General features: G+C 39.0%; 1 long non-coding RNA gene across 1 annotated transcript; it reads right to left on the bottom strand.

The window, feature by feature from the left end:
• Positions 1-382: 382 nt before the first annotated feature.
• Positions 383-1,040, bottom strand: LOC124277275. Its single transcript, XR_006898783.1, has 2 exons — positions 740-1,040; positions 383-433 (listed from the first exon to the last, which is right to left on the bottom strand). It is a non-coding gene; the product is annotated as an uncharacterized LOC124277275 (long non-coding RNA).
• Between the last annotated feature and the right edge of the window lie 15,711 nt (positions 1,041-16,751).

Raw genomic sequence — 16,751 nt, 5'->3', positions numbered from 1 at the left:
TATTATTACAACAGTCACCCTCTACCTAATAATATCCAAAGTAAGCTTCACGCCGAAGACCCGGGTTCGAATCCCCACATGGGCACAATGTGTGAAGCCCATTTCTGGTGTCCCCCGCCGTGATGTTGCTGGAATATTGCTAAAAGCGGCGTAAAACCAAACTCAGTCAGTCAGTCAGCCAAAGTAAGCTAAAAAATATTTCAATAAAAGATTGATTAACTTGCATATCATTAGAAATATCTGTAACCTTACATAGCCTTCAATATTAAGTAAAGGATGAGCCTTCACGATAACTTGGATGTTTCTGTCCTCTTCTACATTCTCCATGAAGTGGCGTCTTTCCTTATAAGAGCTTTGTCTTGCTGCTCCTTAGTTTTTTAACATTCCAATTCCAGGGTCTTTTTCGCCTTCTCAACGTCCATTTCTTTGACCTCTGTCAACAACAAAGCTCACTGTTAATATCACTCCCACCTATTAAGACCATTAAGCAAAACGTTTCATGATTATCACTCAAATTACACTCAAAAGCTAAGAATACCCCCCAGGTATTGCACATGTGGGTTTTAACGAAATTTACTTTTCCCTTGTCTTCACTAAACAGTAAACATTACATTTGGTGCATAAAACCAGGGATGTTTCGTGGTTCCTTAACTTCTTTGTACATCTGTATAATTTGACAATGCAAAACATTCTTCATAAACACAACTAGCATTTTCTGAAAGTAAGTTGCATATTTTACCATCAATCTTGGCCAAACTGAGGTGCGGCTTTTTCCTTTTCCCACCAGTTTCATTACTTATCTGCTCACTCCTCTTGTTCCTTGCCCATCGGATATTCCGCACCTTCTGTGATAGAACGTGGTTGAAGTAATACTGAAAAGATTAAAAAAGTAATCACATTAATTAGGCAATATGAAAAAACCTTTTTACTCAAAGCTCGTTAAATAAAAGTACTGAATGATCTAGGAAAGAATGGGAAAACCTTTGCATCATTCCCTGTGTGTGTGAGCGTGCGTGCATGTGTGTGTGTGTGTGCGTGTGTGTGTGTGTGTGTGTGTGTGTGAGAGAGAGCAATTTGTATTATATACATATCTCTCTGTTACAAATGCTGGGCTAAGTTGCTGACTAGATAATTGTTTCCCAGTATATCCTATTAGAAAAATTGTAGACAAGGTAGATGTACATACCTATGGCGCTTTGCCAGTAGTAAATGATAAACAGGATGTTTTGTACACATATTGTCCAAAGTCGTTGTATAATCCTCGTTGATCAAATCCTCCCACGGAAAGGACGTGATAGGCAGTTTCCTCAATAAACTTGAATCACTCCTCCATAATTTTGCCATTGTCCAGCAACGACTGAACTGTCTTTGAGTAAGTAGGATGATGAGATTCAACTGAAAGTTTAGAGCCTGTCACTGAGCATGTTGAGGGTGATGATTCTGTTGAGTTGTTTGGGGCAGGTTGGACAGTTTGTGTTTCTTCTAACAGGTCCATACTAATCTCCTGAAAAGCAATACTGATAATTGTAAGTTTTTTTTGCAGTAAACATGATAAATGTAATCAGGTTTCAGTTAACACATTGTGAATATATACAAACAGTGCAGAGTAAAAACTAGAACTGCAAGAAGTTTCATTCAAAGTATTAACAACTTTGGTCCTTTAATAGTAATACTGTGTGCATATATACTGTAAATCAATAAAATAATGTGAGCTACTTATTAATACGAAAAATGCGACTATATCTGAAGCGCATTAATAAATCTCGCGTTATTATATTGTCTTTTGCACTCGATATCGTTATAACTAGTATTTGGGTCACGATAACCCAGTGAACGAAGACGAACGATTGATTCACAAAAATTCCATTATTGCCTCAATAACATCGACATTATATTATATCAACAAGTAAAATACATTCTGGGGAAAAAAGATTGAGCACTAATCATTTAAGTTGTATTACAGTCTTTGAATAAACAGTCTAGTTTACATGAGCATGAACAGGTTTCATGACGCTAGTCCTCAAATCAACACGTTTGTCATCGTCTTTTGTCTTGAGATTAGCTGCCACTTTGTCGGCATACCACTCGGTGAATTGTTCCTTCATTATCCCTTTCAATTCTCCGTTCACTGATAGGTCCATCGGCTGTAACTAGCCAGTGCACCCAGCCGGAACAAAGCGAACTTCAAAATGTTTCTTTTTCAGAGTTTGAAGAAATGATTCAAAGTTTATTATGAGGTCAGCTGGGATTGACTTTGACGAAACTACTTCCCCTATTTCTGTAATGAGCTCTTCCCGTGTTGTGTCATAATCAGATGGTAGTTTCCTGGCAGCTTTAGTTGCTTTCCTCTTTACAAAGTTGTATCTGCGTAAAAGGAGTCTGACCAACTTTTGTTTATCTTTATTTGGCCACCATTTTCCTGCAACAGCGAGGAATTCTCATGCTTAACAATTCCCCTGGCAGTAACTGAGATCATCCTCTCTACTGTCAATTACTAGTACTAACAGTTGAAAGGAAAGCCGTCTTTGATCCAAACGCCCATGTGTTCGGAGAATTAAGATGTTTACACTAGAGTCGGATTGTATACTAGTTCCCGCCGTGATGTTGCTAGAATATTGCTAAAAGCGGCTTAAAACTAAACTCAGTCAGTCAGTATACTAGTATAGTATTTCCCAAAGTTGTGAGTGTAGTCATTAGTGAGTATAGTCATTCTGGTCAACCATTTCCTGATTTGTCTCCTCGCATTATTTAATACACTCATTAGTTTGTTGATTTACAGTATATATATATATCTTCCTGTTATAAGGCCCAATAATTTTATTCAAGAAAAAACCCCAGTTATCATCGTTTTCCTTTTTAAAATGTCTTTAACTCTTATCATTTATTTTGTTTTCCCAACCACAAATTAAATTTTTGTTTTAGTTATCAGAAATTATCAGATTTGAATTACCTGTGTTTCACTTTCAATCACAGGAGGTTCACTTTCAGCATGTTCAGTCAGAGAAGATTGATTGTCAGCCATAGATTCCTGTACTGTTTCACCTTGTCCACAAATGCTTCATTTAGCATGTTTTCGATCCTGCTCTTTTAGCTCACCATCAAGTCTGGATAGTAATGCAGTCAGTTTTCTGGCAGGTCCAATCTTCCCGGGGCAACATTAGAAATATGTCTGACTCCTTCATTTCTAACAAGTTGAATCCATCTACCTCGTTATCTGTGAAAAAGTTTCATAACTAGTTATTTTGTCAGTTGACAGTTCAAACAGATTACACACTACACTTGCAGAAGTGTTAGTCATAATGAACAGACCTTGAAAGTTACAAACTCCATGCGAAATCTACATTGTGGAGAGCAAACATTAGTTTACCTTCTATGTTGTACAATGATTGCGGGCCATTTGTACCTCAAGTCCACCATATCCAAACATTTCTTTCTTGCAGTTTGAATGCATTCAAATGTGTTGAGGTGTGAACTGAATTCAGTTATTTCCAATACTGCACACTCAATAAACTTCGCTTGATGAACAACATATATCTTCTCTATTTGTGCAAACTGAGGTTCTTCCAACTCTGCATACTTCAACAAGGTAATCATCAGCATCCAGAGTGATGAGATCCTCACCTATCTTGCTCCATGCCCCTTCCAGAATTTCATGCGTCGTCGGTAGTTCCATATGCTGTTTGTTTGTGAGCTCACTGCACGGCATCACGAGCCTTGTGAACACATGCTTCAGCTCCAAGATGGCAGGCATGAATGTGTTGAAGCATTTCTGGTTTGAGAGCTGGAGGAATTACAGCACGACAGCCTCTGTACAGAACACTAGTCTGTACAGTTAATTCCTCCCTGAAGTTCCAGAAATCTCTGATGCACACAGGCGTTTCTTCTCATAGTTCTGGCCATCCAGCAAGAACTGTTGACTTGAAAGCCTGTAGAGTGTGTTGATCTGGTAAGCGTTGAGTCTGATCAAGTCTCTGAACAGTGACAGGAATGTACTCGGCTGCACTGACTTCTTCTAGTTCACTGGTGAATGAGGCGTCACAGGAGATGGGGAATATCTCATAGTCTTTCAGATTGAGTGAAGGTTCTACCTTTCTCATTGGAAAAGAAGCCCGGGAGAGGAAATCTGCGATGTACATTTCAGAGCCTTTCTTGTAATTGACGTCAAGATGATACTTTTGAAGTCGAAGGAGCATTCTCCTAATTTACACTGTTCCACTCACTATAAAAACAAACAACCTAACACACATTTGAGCTATATTGGGACATGAACAAGCTGGGTTGATACAGGAGGTATAGACTGCACAGCAGAAACTGCACAGACCTGGAGAGGGTTGTAGATCGACATGCTGACCTAGTCTGGTAAGGCGTCTGCCATCCATGCTTCTGACATGATTTGCGGAACGCTTTGTTGTCCGCACGGGTGATATGTTTGTCACCATCCACCATTCCATCCACCCGGATTCCTTCCAAATACACTGACGCATATAAAACATGACTATCAACTTCACATGTAGAAAGACTTGTTTCTTTTAGTTGGGTCTCACTATCTTTTTGACATGAACCGAGGAATGACCCCTTCCCCTGACTCCTACTCATTTAAATCCCACCTGGGTCACCGGCAAAATTTCTGTATGTGTCCAGGCTGTCCTGAGTTGTAGCATGTCCGGTGACCATAACGGACGTTCCTGTCACCTTGTCCAGATGAAATCTTCTTTAAGGTATCTGCCATACCCGTGAACACTTCTTGCTGCTGAGATATGAATACCATCATCTTTTCTTGATGATCTGACAGTTTCTTAACAACTTCATCTTTTATAATTGGCGCTACTGGTGCTGACACAGATTGTTGATCAACATGATCAATCTTCTCAATTGTGAGCCACTGTGATGCTTCTCTCACAGCTTCATCCAAACTTCCTGTATTAGCATCTGTGCCACTGCAAGTCGTAATGTTCTTGGCTCAAGTCCCTTGATAAACTGGTCCTTAGCTAACTCGTCAACATCACCAGCTCTCATAGTTGGGTATGCTCTATGTGCCTCCTTCCTCACTTCAGCTGCATAAATCCACACACTTTTTTCTTTCAAAGTCACTGCCTGTAACTCAGCTTTATAGCTCTTTCTCCTCTCCTCTGGTGACAAAATGAGTCTGGAAACGTTCACATAACAGATCAAAGTCCCTCGTCTGATCCGAACTGAAACTGTGATATATAGATTTAGCCTCTTCTGTTAAACACAATGCCAAAAACTTAGCTTTCTTCTCTCCACCCCAGGCATTCATCTCGCACATAGCTCAAATTCCTCAAGCCATTCTTCCCAGTTTTCACGACCAGAAAACTTCTCAGGCATAGCCACTGGCCGGAAATATCTAGTTCCTTCCCCTTCTGCCATCCTACCGCTGCCACCAATGTTAAATGCGAGAATAGGCACCGCAAGCCACATTTGTTTTGGTGTTTTGATCTTATGTAAGTGTAAATAAAGAAAAAATAACCTTAGTTTGAAAAAATAATAAGAAATAGTGAAATTAGATGACTTTCAAATATGTCCATGCTGGGGTGTGTTTGGGGATTTTGTGCACAAAGTTGGGCCTTTCTTGTAAAAAGGAACAAAACTGGTATATGATCATTTCTTTGCTTAACATGACTGAAGTAACTATCAAGCTATTCATTTGAAGTGATATCATCATTATATTGCATGTATTTTGTTTTCCAGGGTGTCACAAACATGTATGGGGTGTGTAAAAAATGATGAAACAAGGCAAAGATTTCTTGAATAAAAGACAATTTTATTATCACATAAATGAAACTGAATATATAAATTGAAGATTAACTTGTATCCATCATGAATGAATAAAGGTAAACAAATATTTTTAAAATCATTATTTTTCCTTACAGATGACTCTCCGTAACAATGCAAAAATACATAAACTCACAACAGGCAAGTTGAACCCTTTTAAATTCTTAAGTCACTTACATTTTATATTTCTGAATCATAAAAATAAATGACCAATGATTTATTACTATTTTTATAATAATTATTCTATGAACTGTTCCTCAATTTGTTGGGATTGTTTTTAATGAAAATTAAAAACAGTCATTTAGATTTTAACACTACTCCCTACATTAGTGACTACGCTGAAATAGTTGACAGACAACACAATTCTGGTGGTTAAAATTCTTCTTTTAATCTTCCAATATCGCACGTGGTTTCCAACACTTCCACGGTGCACTGACCCCCGAAACCAATATGGCTTCCTCTCGCATACTCTCGCTCACTTCTCGTGATAGACGAGATAGTCTCGAAACGATTTACAATAGTCCTTACATGAAAACAAGAAAAAATGACTTTGGCTTCAAACTGAAATTATGCTAAAATTACTTTTAGCAGTGTTAGTAGTGAATTTGTAAATCTAAAAGTAAAAACAACATTAGTGGCATGCCAAGAAAGTGTTAGTTTGGGTTTTGATTGGTTTTTGTGTTATAAAACAAGATGATACAAATCACTTTTCACAGTTCCAACGATGTCATGAGCATTCAAACTGGCGCCTCACCAACTAGTTTCAGATCTCCTTTTTCATAATCCTCTTGCAGCTTGTAGGTATAGATCCCATCATCTCCATCGTACTTGACATTGTACCATTCGGGGAAGCCTCTGACCGTATCTATGACCTTTCCTTAATAATTGACCTTTTCTCCCTCCTCTTCGAAGGTGTACATGACAGTTTTACCGACGAGCAATGGATTTCCTTTCTGGACGACTTGTTCTTCACTTTTTGAAGAGAAAGTTGATCCAATAAGTTTAATGAGGTTGGCCGTGAGCTCTTGAAAACTCAAATCCCTCCAATTCTTGGATAGATTGAATATGGATTTATCCTCATATTGCTGCTGCATGACTATTTTCCTGAAGTTAAACTGTGATTGGAAGGCCCGCTGTTCTTGTTCTTATAGGATTTTCCCTTGTTGAGAACTTCTTCCTCAGTTTGCCACAAACCATGATAAATTATCTCATTGGTCAAGCGTTCCTTTTCTTTCAACTCGCATTGTCTCTGTCTAGCAATCTCCTCGCTTTGCTTCAGTGCTAAGGCTTCCTGTCACTTTCTTTAAATGGTGTCCTTTCTAGTCTTGAATCTCTGCTGCATTGTTTACGTTAGCTTCCTTGCCTTCTTGACAAGCGATTCTCTTTCAGTTTCCGACTTGGTTTAGAGAGAAAACGATGTACGCTTCATTGGCTAATGTTGAGGCATTTGGTCTCATTGTAGTGAAGTTATGTAAGATCCCAAACACTGCTTCTGGAAATTTGTTTTGGGACCCCCATGGTCTTCTCTCTCAACTCCTTGGAGGGATTGCTGAATTCGCCGCGTGGCAAATGGTTTTTCACAGCTCTTTTCAGATAGAGAGCCCATGCTGTTAATATCATCTGAAGTATTTCGACAACTTTATCATCATAAGGACTTTCTGCAAAGAGATTGGCCCACACTGCATCCTCTCTTCTCGTATTTCTACTCCTGTGTGATGTGGTAGTACTTGAGGGATCACTGCATCCCAGCTGGACAGTCTGGGATTCCAGTCCACTTGTGACAACCACAAAGGATCCAAAAGGCATGTGCTTTCCATTTAAGAATGGGATGGAATCTTACATGCAGCTTCGAGAACTCGAGGAGGTTGCTGTAGTGCTGGTTCATTTCCAAGATGTTGCATCTGGACTCTATAATTCTCCACAAAGAAGAAGTTATCAACTTCTCGATGAGTCCGAGAGCTTTTTGCAGCAGCAACATATTCGTCAACTTTCACTGCATCTAGGACAGCCTGGAGGAGTTGGTTCCTTTCTTTTATCGAGTTTTCCAGGAAATCTTGGATTTTGTCTCTATAGAAGTAGATGTCCCCCGCGTTGACGAAGAGAATATTGACCCTGATCCCATGGAAAGGCTCTAGAAACAAGTTCTCCCCTAACCTTCTGTAGAAGTAGTCCCTGAAAAGCCTGTGTGCGCCACTCTTTGCATCTCCTCTCTTCCCCAGGACCTTGCAGGTTATTCGGATGACATTTACTGTTCCACTTTCCCCTGTTTAGTTTTCTTGGATCCTGATGCAAGATTTTCCGATGCACTTTCATATTTCTTCAAAACTTGGTTTCTGTTTCTCCGAAGTTTATGAGGAGATGTAGACCACAGAAGAAGTTGTTGATGGTGGAACAACTTGATTGTTCTGCAGGTGTCATGTCCTCCCATGAAGTGAGAACATCTGGAAGTATCTCCTTCTTATAGTATGTCAAAACATCGTTAAAGCACTTCTGTGTGGCTGCCTGATCCGACATAGTTGAAGATATTTGAGATATTATTTCCTTCCCACATTCAGTGCTTGCTGTATCCTATTCTGCAGTATGAAAAATATCTGATAATATTTCTTTGAATGTATCTAAAGTTGTCACAGCAGATTTATTTGACATTTCTCTCAATCCTAAAACAAAGAATCGTCCTGTTTCATCACTGACATGAAACCCTTCCACAGTAGCCCCTCTGTGTGGTGTCTCATCACTTAGGAGACACATATTTTCAGATGTGGTAACCTGGTCCGTGACTTGTAGGTGAGACACTGACAGACGTCGCTTGTTCATGTTGCAGACAGTGGCTTCGCTTGGAAGTCTATTAATACTTCTTTTTCCGCATAATTTTGCAACTTCTTCAAAAACCTTTGGAACCTTCTCCATGCTGACGTTGTTGTTGAGAAGTCTGTAGATACACAACTCTGTTCCAGTAGTGAAATGATCTGTCTTCTGCATCAAAAAGTTCCAGTTGGGTTGTGTTAGAATCCTTTAGAAGAGATTGCAAATACTCACGGTTAGTGATCAGTTGCTGATTCGTTTGCTTCAGTTGGCTGATTTCCTTTTCTTTCTCTTCAATGTTGTTACCAAGCAAGGTTATGGTTGAGCATGAATGTTTAAGGGCTTTCTCATCAATGTTCTTGGAGGCTAAATTTGTCTTCAACTCGTCAATTTGTTTCTTCAGTTTTTGTTTCCTTCATCTACAGTTACGACTGTGCTTAAGTCCTTTCTCTGTTTCAATTTCATTGGCATTCTTTGGCTTGATCCCAACTCGGTTTTCCAATACTGAATCCTTTCTTTTTTCCTGGCAATCACATCCTCAAGCTTTGTTACCCGTCGCTTAAGTTGTTTTCGTTCTATCATTACTGTGTCCTAATCTTTCCTCCGGTTGATTGTTTTACTGATGTTGAGGAAGTAGATGCATGCTCTATCGGGTCTATCTCTATTTTTGTGGTGGCCTGGGCAGAAACTGGAGGTGTTGGTCCTCTTTCTTCTGGGCTCAGAAAGCGTTGTGCTAGTAGCAGTTGTAAATATTTCCCAGTCTTCTGTGACCTCTGGACTTGCAGTCTGTGTATCTTTGTCCTAAAACGCCCCAAGTTGCATGGATTCCTGAGGTACTCTAGGATATCTGACATGGTTAGATTTGTGGATTTTGTCAGTTTGACTAGGCCAAGAACTATTCCATTGGTTAAAGGATGTTGTCCCTAATTGTAGATGTTTTTACCTTTTCGACTGCTATTGAATGCTCATCAAGATATAATTCCTCCTCCATGACTATGTTTGGTGACAATATTGGGCAGAATAATTCTACATAGTCTCCTCTACCAGGTTGTCAGGATAAATCTGACTGGTTACAATGGGCCCAGTTGCGATGGTCTGTGTTGACACAGTTCTTGATTTTCTTGTTATTGTGCAGGAGGTGGTTTTAGGGTTTTTTCTTGGTCTGATTGGGCTTTGCATAAATGTCAGTTGACTTGGCATTGTCACTTCAACCTTTCTCTTTTTTGGTAGGACAACTTCTGTGAAATCAAGAGATACTGACTTGGGTTAGGAGATGTTGGCATGTGCTCAAACTCGAGGTACTCTCTACCTTCGGATTCTGGTATGGCTTGCAGAATTCATCTGAGTGCACTGTTATTGCCTGGAAAAAATAATGATGACCATAGTTTGACCTAGATCATAATAACTCATAACTGTTGTTCCCAGAAATGAGATGTTACATACATACACTGATGGGCATGATCCTAACCAAATTACTCACCGAGTGTATAGTGAGTATTGGCATGATTGACCAATATGTGTTCAGCATCATGATCAAATCTAATACCGGGCAAAAGTGACATATAAAACCAATTAATTGTCCTAATTTGCTGACAAGCAATGGTTTATGGTTTCCCACAAAAGTAATATAATAGCATAAGCTCTATAGACTTAGGGGATACCTGTACTGTGTTTGACGAATTGGGGACGTATACTGGTGGTTATATAGCCGCAAATTAACGTTATATCGGCACCACCGGTATACGTCCCCATTTCGTCAAACACAGTACAGTTATCCCCATTCTAATTCAACTCGTTTTACGCTGTTTATCTCCAAGATTTGGTTTCAACAAATCCAGTTGTGTTCTGATTTGTCTCTTCATTAACAACTCAGAAGGAGATCGACCCATGACTGTATGTGGTGTTGTTCTGTGTGAAATCAACAGCTGACACAATTGTTTCTGAATATCACGATCAGCTGATGTCTTCAAAGAGTTTTTTAAGATTTGAGTTAAACGCTCAGCTAAGCCGTTTGTTGCAGGGTCATAGGGTGCACTACGTTTATGCAGAATTACGTTCATTTTCATAAAGACTGCAAACTCTTCTGATATGTACTGAGGTCCGTTGTTTGACACCAACTCCGTAGGTACGTCGTGTGTCGTAGCACTTCAATCGTCTTCTTAGTCATCGTAGAGTTCATACTGTATGCATCTACTAGCACAAAGTAATTGTGTCCTTTGAACTCTGCAAAGTCAATATAAACACGTTTCCATGGCTGAGAAGGAAATGTCCATTCATGTAATGAAGCAGGAGCAGGGGTGTTCCTCACTCACATTGGGAACATGATTTCACAAGATCTTCTATTTCAGTATCAAGTGATGGAAACCACAGATAACTTCTGGCGATTCCTTTCATGCGCACTATTCCAAGATGATCAGATTGAAGCTCTCGTAAAATACCTTCGCGATGCGTAGGAGGTATTATGACATGTAAACCCCATAGTAAAACTCCCTTGTTTCACTGACAATTCGTTTCTTCGAACAAAATAGGCTTCAATGTCCTTGCTCGAAACAGGAAAGTCGTTGATGTAGGAGAAATGAAACACAGAGCTCTCTACATCAGGTTCTACGTCAGTTTGTAACAGAGGTAGTCGTGAGAGTAGATCAGCATTAGCATGCTCCTCCGTCTTTCCAAACTCAATGTCATAGTCGTACATAGCTAAGATAATAGCCCACCATTGCATTCTAGCAGCGGCTAAAGTAGGTACAGCTTTCTTGGGTCCAAGAATAGCCAGTAAGGGTTTGTGGTCAGTGACAAGCGTGAAGTGAAGTCCGTAGAGATATTCATGAAACTTTTTCACAACAAATATCAGGGCTAAAGCTTCTTTTCCACTTGTGTGTGGTTTTTCTCACTAGTGATCTGTCGTATTGTTTACGATTTCAAAATTCGCAAATTCCTGCTGTCTGCTTGAGCTGCCAGTTTGGTAAGGGGGGTAACTCTACATCCCCCTTGTACCACCCTTGACCACTTTTCTTTCCATTTCTGTTTCCACTCGCAAAGGACACCTGATCAGTTCTCATAGATTTGAGTTGATGATCTATTGTTTCTAGTGTTGGGAATTGGTTGAAATCTCATAATTGATGATTGGTTCATTATCAACGAGCAATCGTCGAAAAAAGTTGGTTAGCGACATTTTTCAGATTTTCCTATACAAGTTGTTATTGCAGATAGTATAACCTGGTTCACTGTTGTTTTTTGTTTTATTTAGAAACTGCGCAAATTGCATTTGAAAACTTCACATCCAATGTAAAATGATGTAACTTGCTACTATATAGCGATGACTAATATTTCATGAACATAAACACCGTGAGTCTTTGAGAAATATTCAGTCATGATTTTTCAGTAAGTGAAGTGAGTTTTCTAAGAATTAAACATGTTTTCAGGCCCTGACAACAACTAAGATATGTTCCATAGTTAAGTGTTTTAAACTCTAAAACAGTAGTTCCGAAATCATTTGTGTTCGATTACCGGTATGAGGAAATGTGATTGCTTGGTTGTTTGGTCACTCCGACCAATCTTTGATCATTTCAATTAATCGGAAAACTACTAGTTGTTTCTCATGCTCTACACACAGTGATACACTTATCTTTTCACCTACATTGAAGATGTAGTGCTCATATTGTTTCGTGGCATACTTAAAGCTGAAACTGTAGCTGTAGCGATGATGGTGCATGACTGACGTTGGCGTTGATGTGATGGTGACGGTATGGGCGATGATGACATGGATCATAGCGTCGATCGACTCGATGGCGGAGAAGACATTGATATAAACGGATGATGTGACGTCAGCGAAGTTGTCATTGTGGCTCAACCCTCAGTCCTTGTTCTTTAATATAATATAGTGTAAGTCCCAGTATTGAAATGATCCAAGAACAAGCGTTGTAGAATGACAACACTCTTTATCTTCAGGGTATCAAATACACAGACTTGTACATGACATGGTGCGACCGCTTGTAATGGTCGTCTGCTTCATAGTGTGTCCTAGGTCATGGATACTTCCATATGACGTCACTGTTATTTGTGTATGACCTTTAACCTTACTTTGACCTTATAAGATAGAAAGTCACGACACTACAATCCTCCTTACCTTTAAATAAATATTTCATATCATTTTGGAATGTACATCAATCAAATGTATACTGATTATGAATCAATAAAGAGAAAATTTCAGGTGAGTAGATTATTGCCAAAAAGCATACAATTGATATTGAGTGGATTATATGAAATAGAATAAATTGCTTTAAAGTTAACAATGTACTTGTAGCTTATTGGAAATTATTTCCACACTTTCTTTCATGAAGAACAGAATTAAAAGTCACTTTTGAGAGATGTAAATATCCTCCAATATTGAACATACTGGCAATCCTTTACTATTTAAGTAACACATTAAACTTTAGAGTCTCTGATATAATTCAAAAGTGTTCACTGAAACTGTTAAACTTTAAAAGTTCATATAACTTTAAAACTGGAAACACTTAACAGTAGGGGTGTCATGATTCACTCTCACTTTGATTCGATACGATTGTCGATTCAATTCGTTCAATTCGATTAATTTCGATTCGATTCACCAAAGCTGAGGACAAAATCAAATTTGTTGTAACATCAGTTTAATTTGGCAAACTTTGATAAATTGGTACAATGCACAATTAGAACACTGTCAAGACAAGTTGTCAACAAATACTCACTGAACAAGTGATCATGAAATGAGGTTTCAGTCACGAACTCTGGTGTCAAGTGTTCATTGTGACTGTAATGTCACTGTAAGTCATTTCAGGGCACGATTTAGTGCTTTGTTACTTGTACTGGCGCATCCCAATATTACAAAGTGCAACCTAGTTATTAGTCTAACTTGCACCAGGTGCAAGTCAATTTTTGAGTGGGTAAACTTCTGAATAGAACATCTAAATAATTCAATAGCATATTTCTGATATTACATATTGCAATAAAAACAGTGCAGCTGGATTTTACTGGTGCAACAAGGATTATATCTAGGTTGCACCTGGTGCAAGTGGGTTAACATCTCTTAAATCGAGCCCTGCATTTGGAATGATCGTGTTCTGTGCAAGGAATTTTCACTTGAAAGACATGCGCTCTGGGCACTTACAGTGTCTCCGGCAGTGGAGAATACTCTCTCACTGGCCACACTTGTAGCAGCGAATTTTCAACATAATTTCTTATGATTTCAGGTGAAATAAACTCTCAGTATTAGAAAGTAAGTACTTTATGAATCGAATCGAAATAGATGCATTTGAAATCGAGATCGAATCGTACATCTATTGATTCGATTTTCGATGAACCGAACCGAATCGTGACACCCCTACTTAACAGTCCATATATGGTTATGTTGATCAGCGAAACATTTAACAGTCTATGAATGATCAATAGCACATTAACGGTCCATATTTCACAACTTAAACAGTTCATGTTTGAGTAACTTTTTGATCACCAAGAAAATTTTCATTATATCAATTCAAAGTCCTTAAACTGCACAGGGAGCTTTCTCTCTCTGGTTGATCTTCTCAAACATGACTTCAAACATGAATTCATTTTATTTGCGGGCTGGATACAGATGCAGTGCTTCAGCAAGGATTTTTGCGAGTGTTGCCAATTGGCACCTTAACTACTAAAATGTGTGCCAATGCAGTTGAGACCTTTGCCATTCATGGTAATCATGGTAACTAAATATTACATAAAAAAATAACAAATTCTTTCACTCACATTCACAACCTTTTTAACTTCTTAAACAGCCGTCTGTCTTCCTCCAAACATCAACTGCCCTCTCAAATTCAAATTCCTCACACCTTGGACCCTCTAGCATTACAGTCATTAAACGATCATGTGTTTCTGGTTTCAGTGCATTTCGAGAGGAGGTATGAATGTTATTTTGAGTGCTGAAGCCCCTCTCGCAGTCGGCAGTTTGTAAGGGCATCAATAATGCCATTTTTCCAACTTTCATCACATTTAGAAATGCTTCTGAATGGTTCTGCGGTAGCAGATTCCAGAGAACAGCAAAATTGTCCCTGGGGTACTTCTGATTAAGGACCACTTGTTTGAGCAGGGGTAAGCGCAGTAGTTGGAACAGTGAAACAAAAGCATGTGCAGTACGTGGTGAGCGTTGACTTAGACCAACCCTACTTGTTTTCGGTGTTTCATTCAATGTGCATACCCCCTTGTAATACAAACCAATAATAGCGATTTGAAACTATGATCGTTTGTTAAACAACTTTTGTCCTAGTTAAATAAACTTCTGAGATTTATGTCAATTTCACTTTATTTGATTTACTTTTAAGTTCAGAGTGAAATTCATCGGTATGTTTTCACTGCAAACAGACTGTACATAGCTACCTTTGATTCTATTTGCCCTATTATCACGGTAGAAACTATATTTTACTTGATATCGTTTTTCTTAACTCTGTCGAGCATTATTGACAAATAACTTGTTTGTTCTCTTTAACCGTCTTAAAATAACATGTAATCTACTTGCAAACAATATTTACTCTGACTGTATTGTATGTAGTCTATTATGTCTATTGCATTTTCCTTCTGAATCACTTACTCTGAACTTCATTCTCCAAGTTGTCAGTGTCATCAGTCCCGAGTTCGTCAATAGAACTGACTTCAGTCGGTGTTGTTGCAGTTTTCTCAGTACCACTGGTGGTCTGTCTTGTACTTGAAGCTTAAACATATTGCAACATGAACATATTTGGGAACACTGAGCGTGTAAAATGCAGACATAGCATGATTACATCTAAATTGATGCTTCAAAGTAGAGTGCTGAATCATAATAACAAGACAGTTATTTACTTGGCCATAATGGCAGCATGTGTCAACCGCGATTTCGTTGCGTTCATAGGTAATATCAAGTGCCACCATTGTATAAGTACTTCCAAAGTTTTCAGGCCTCGCCACAATCATGCTCAACAAAAGCTTCCATCGTAGCAACATTCTCTTAAATGTACAGAGCTGGGCCTAGATTTTCGAAGCTCTCTTAGAGCTAAGATAGTCGTAAGTGCCATACATTAACATAGACTTACGAGTATCTTAGCGGTAAAAAAATACCGCTTCGAAAATCTAGGCCCTGGTTCATTATCAACAAAATCCAAGCCACAGATTTCTGTACATTCCGCCAACTTGCGAGAGATCACTAGATCACTAGTCTGTCCATGACACTCAGACTACTTTCTTTCAGAGCTGAAGTACATACCATTGACTTTACTTCAGGGTCGTTGTCCGGGATATCCTGTGTGTCTGATGATTGTGGCCACATGTGTTCTGGCTTGTAGAGGAAGTCAAATCCTGCAAACCATTGTCTTGTCTTGTTAAGTTGATATACACTTGTTCCCCTGGAAGCCAAATCAGCAGGATTTAACTTGGAATCAACATGTCTCCAATCTTCAGGGTTGGAACCTTCTCTGATCAGGGTTACTCTGTTTGCCACAAATGTCTTACACCAAGCAGTTGTGTTGGTGATGTATCTGATGACACACATACTGTCTGTCCAGTATAATGTTTGGTCGATCTCGAACTGGTGTTCACTTGTAAGCAGGGCTACAGATAAGGGGCGTACAGGCGTAATTACGTACGCCTCAAAATTAATTAAGTACGACATAATATAAGATTTCAAGCGTATCGTGTACCCACATAAATACCTTTGTACGTCTAACATTTAATTCCCGCGAGTATCGTGCAAATGGAAATCTATTTCGGACAAATACTTGTCAAGTTTCTTTTTGCGAAACACGATTTGACACATGAGTAAACCCCGACAGTAGGAATCACTTGCGTTGCCATGCAACGATATGCGTCACTCTTTTTCGATTGGCTAAAAACTACACTGTTCCTATTTATCTCCAGTCGGACCTGACATTTCGCGCATCACATTGTCGCTCAGTTATTTCTCACGCGTCTTCAAATACAAATACATGGTTGGCAATAGTGATCGATGAATCGTCCAGACAAACCACATCACCAACTCGCTCACACAAAAACATGTCAGTACTCCTTCAATATTCTCAATACACCTCCACTTGCAATATGATGTGTAAGTACACTCACATCCCCAAAAGTTATCTGGAGCCCTGTGTAAGTAGCTCACTCAATCTCACTTTGGACTTTGA

This window comes from Haliotis rubra, unplaced genomic scaffold, assembly GCF_003918875.1.
Source record: "Haliotis rubra isolate DU_JTF1 unplaced genomic scaffold, ASM391887v1 Scf22, whole genome shotgun sequence".
NCBI lineage: Eukaryota > Metazoa > Mollusca > Gastropoda > Lepetellida > Haliotidae > Haliotis > Haliotis rubra.
Note: the sequence above shows the minus strand (reverse complement) of the source record. Positions and strands in the feature narration are given on the sequence as shown.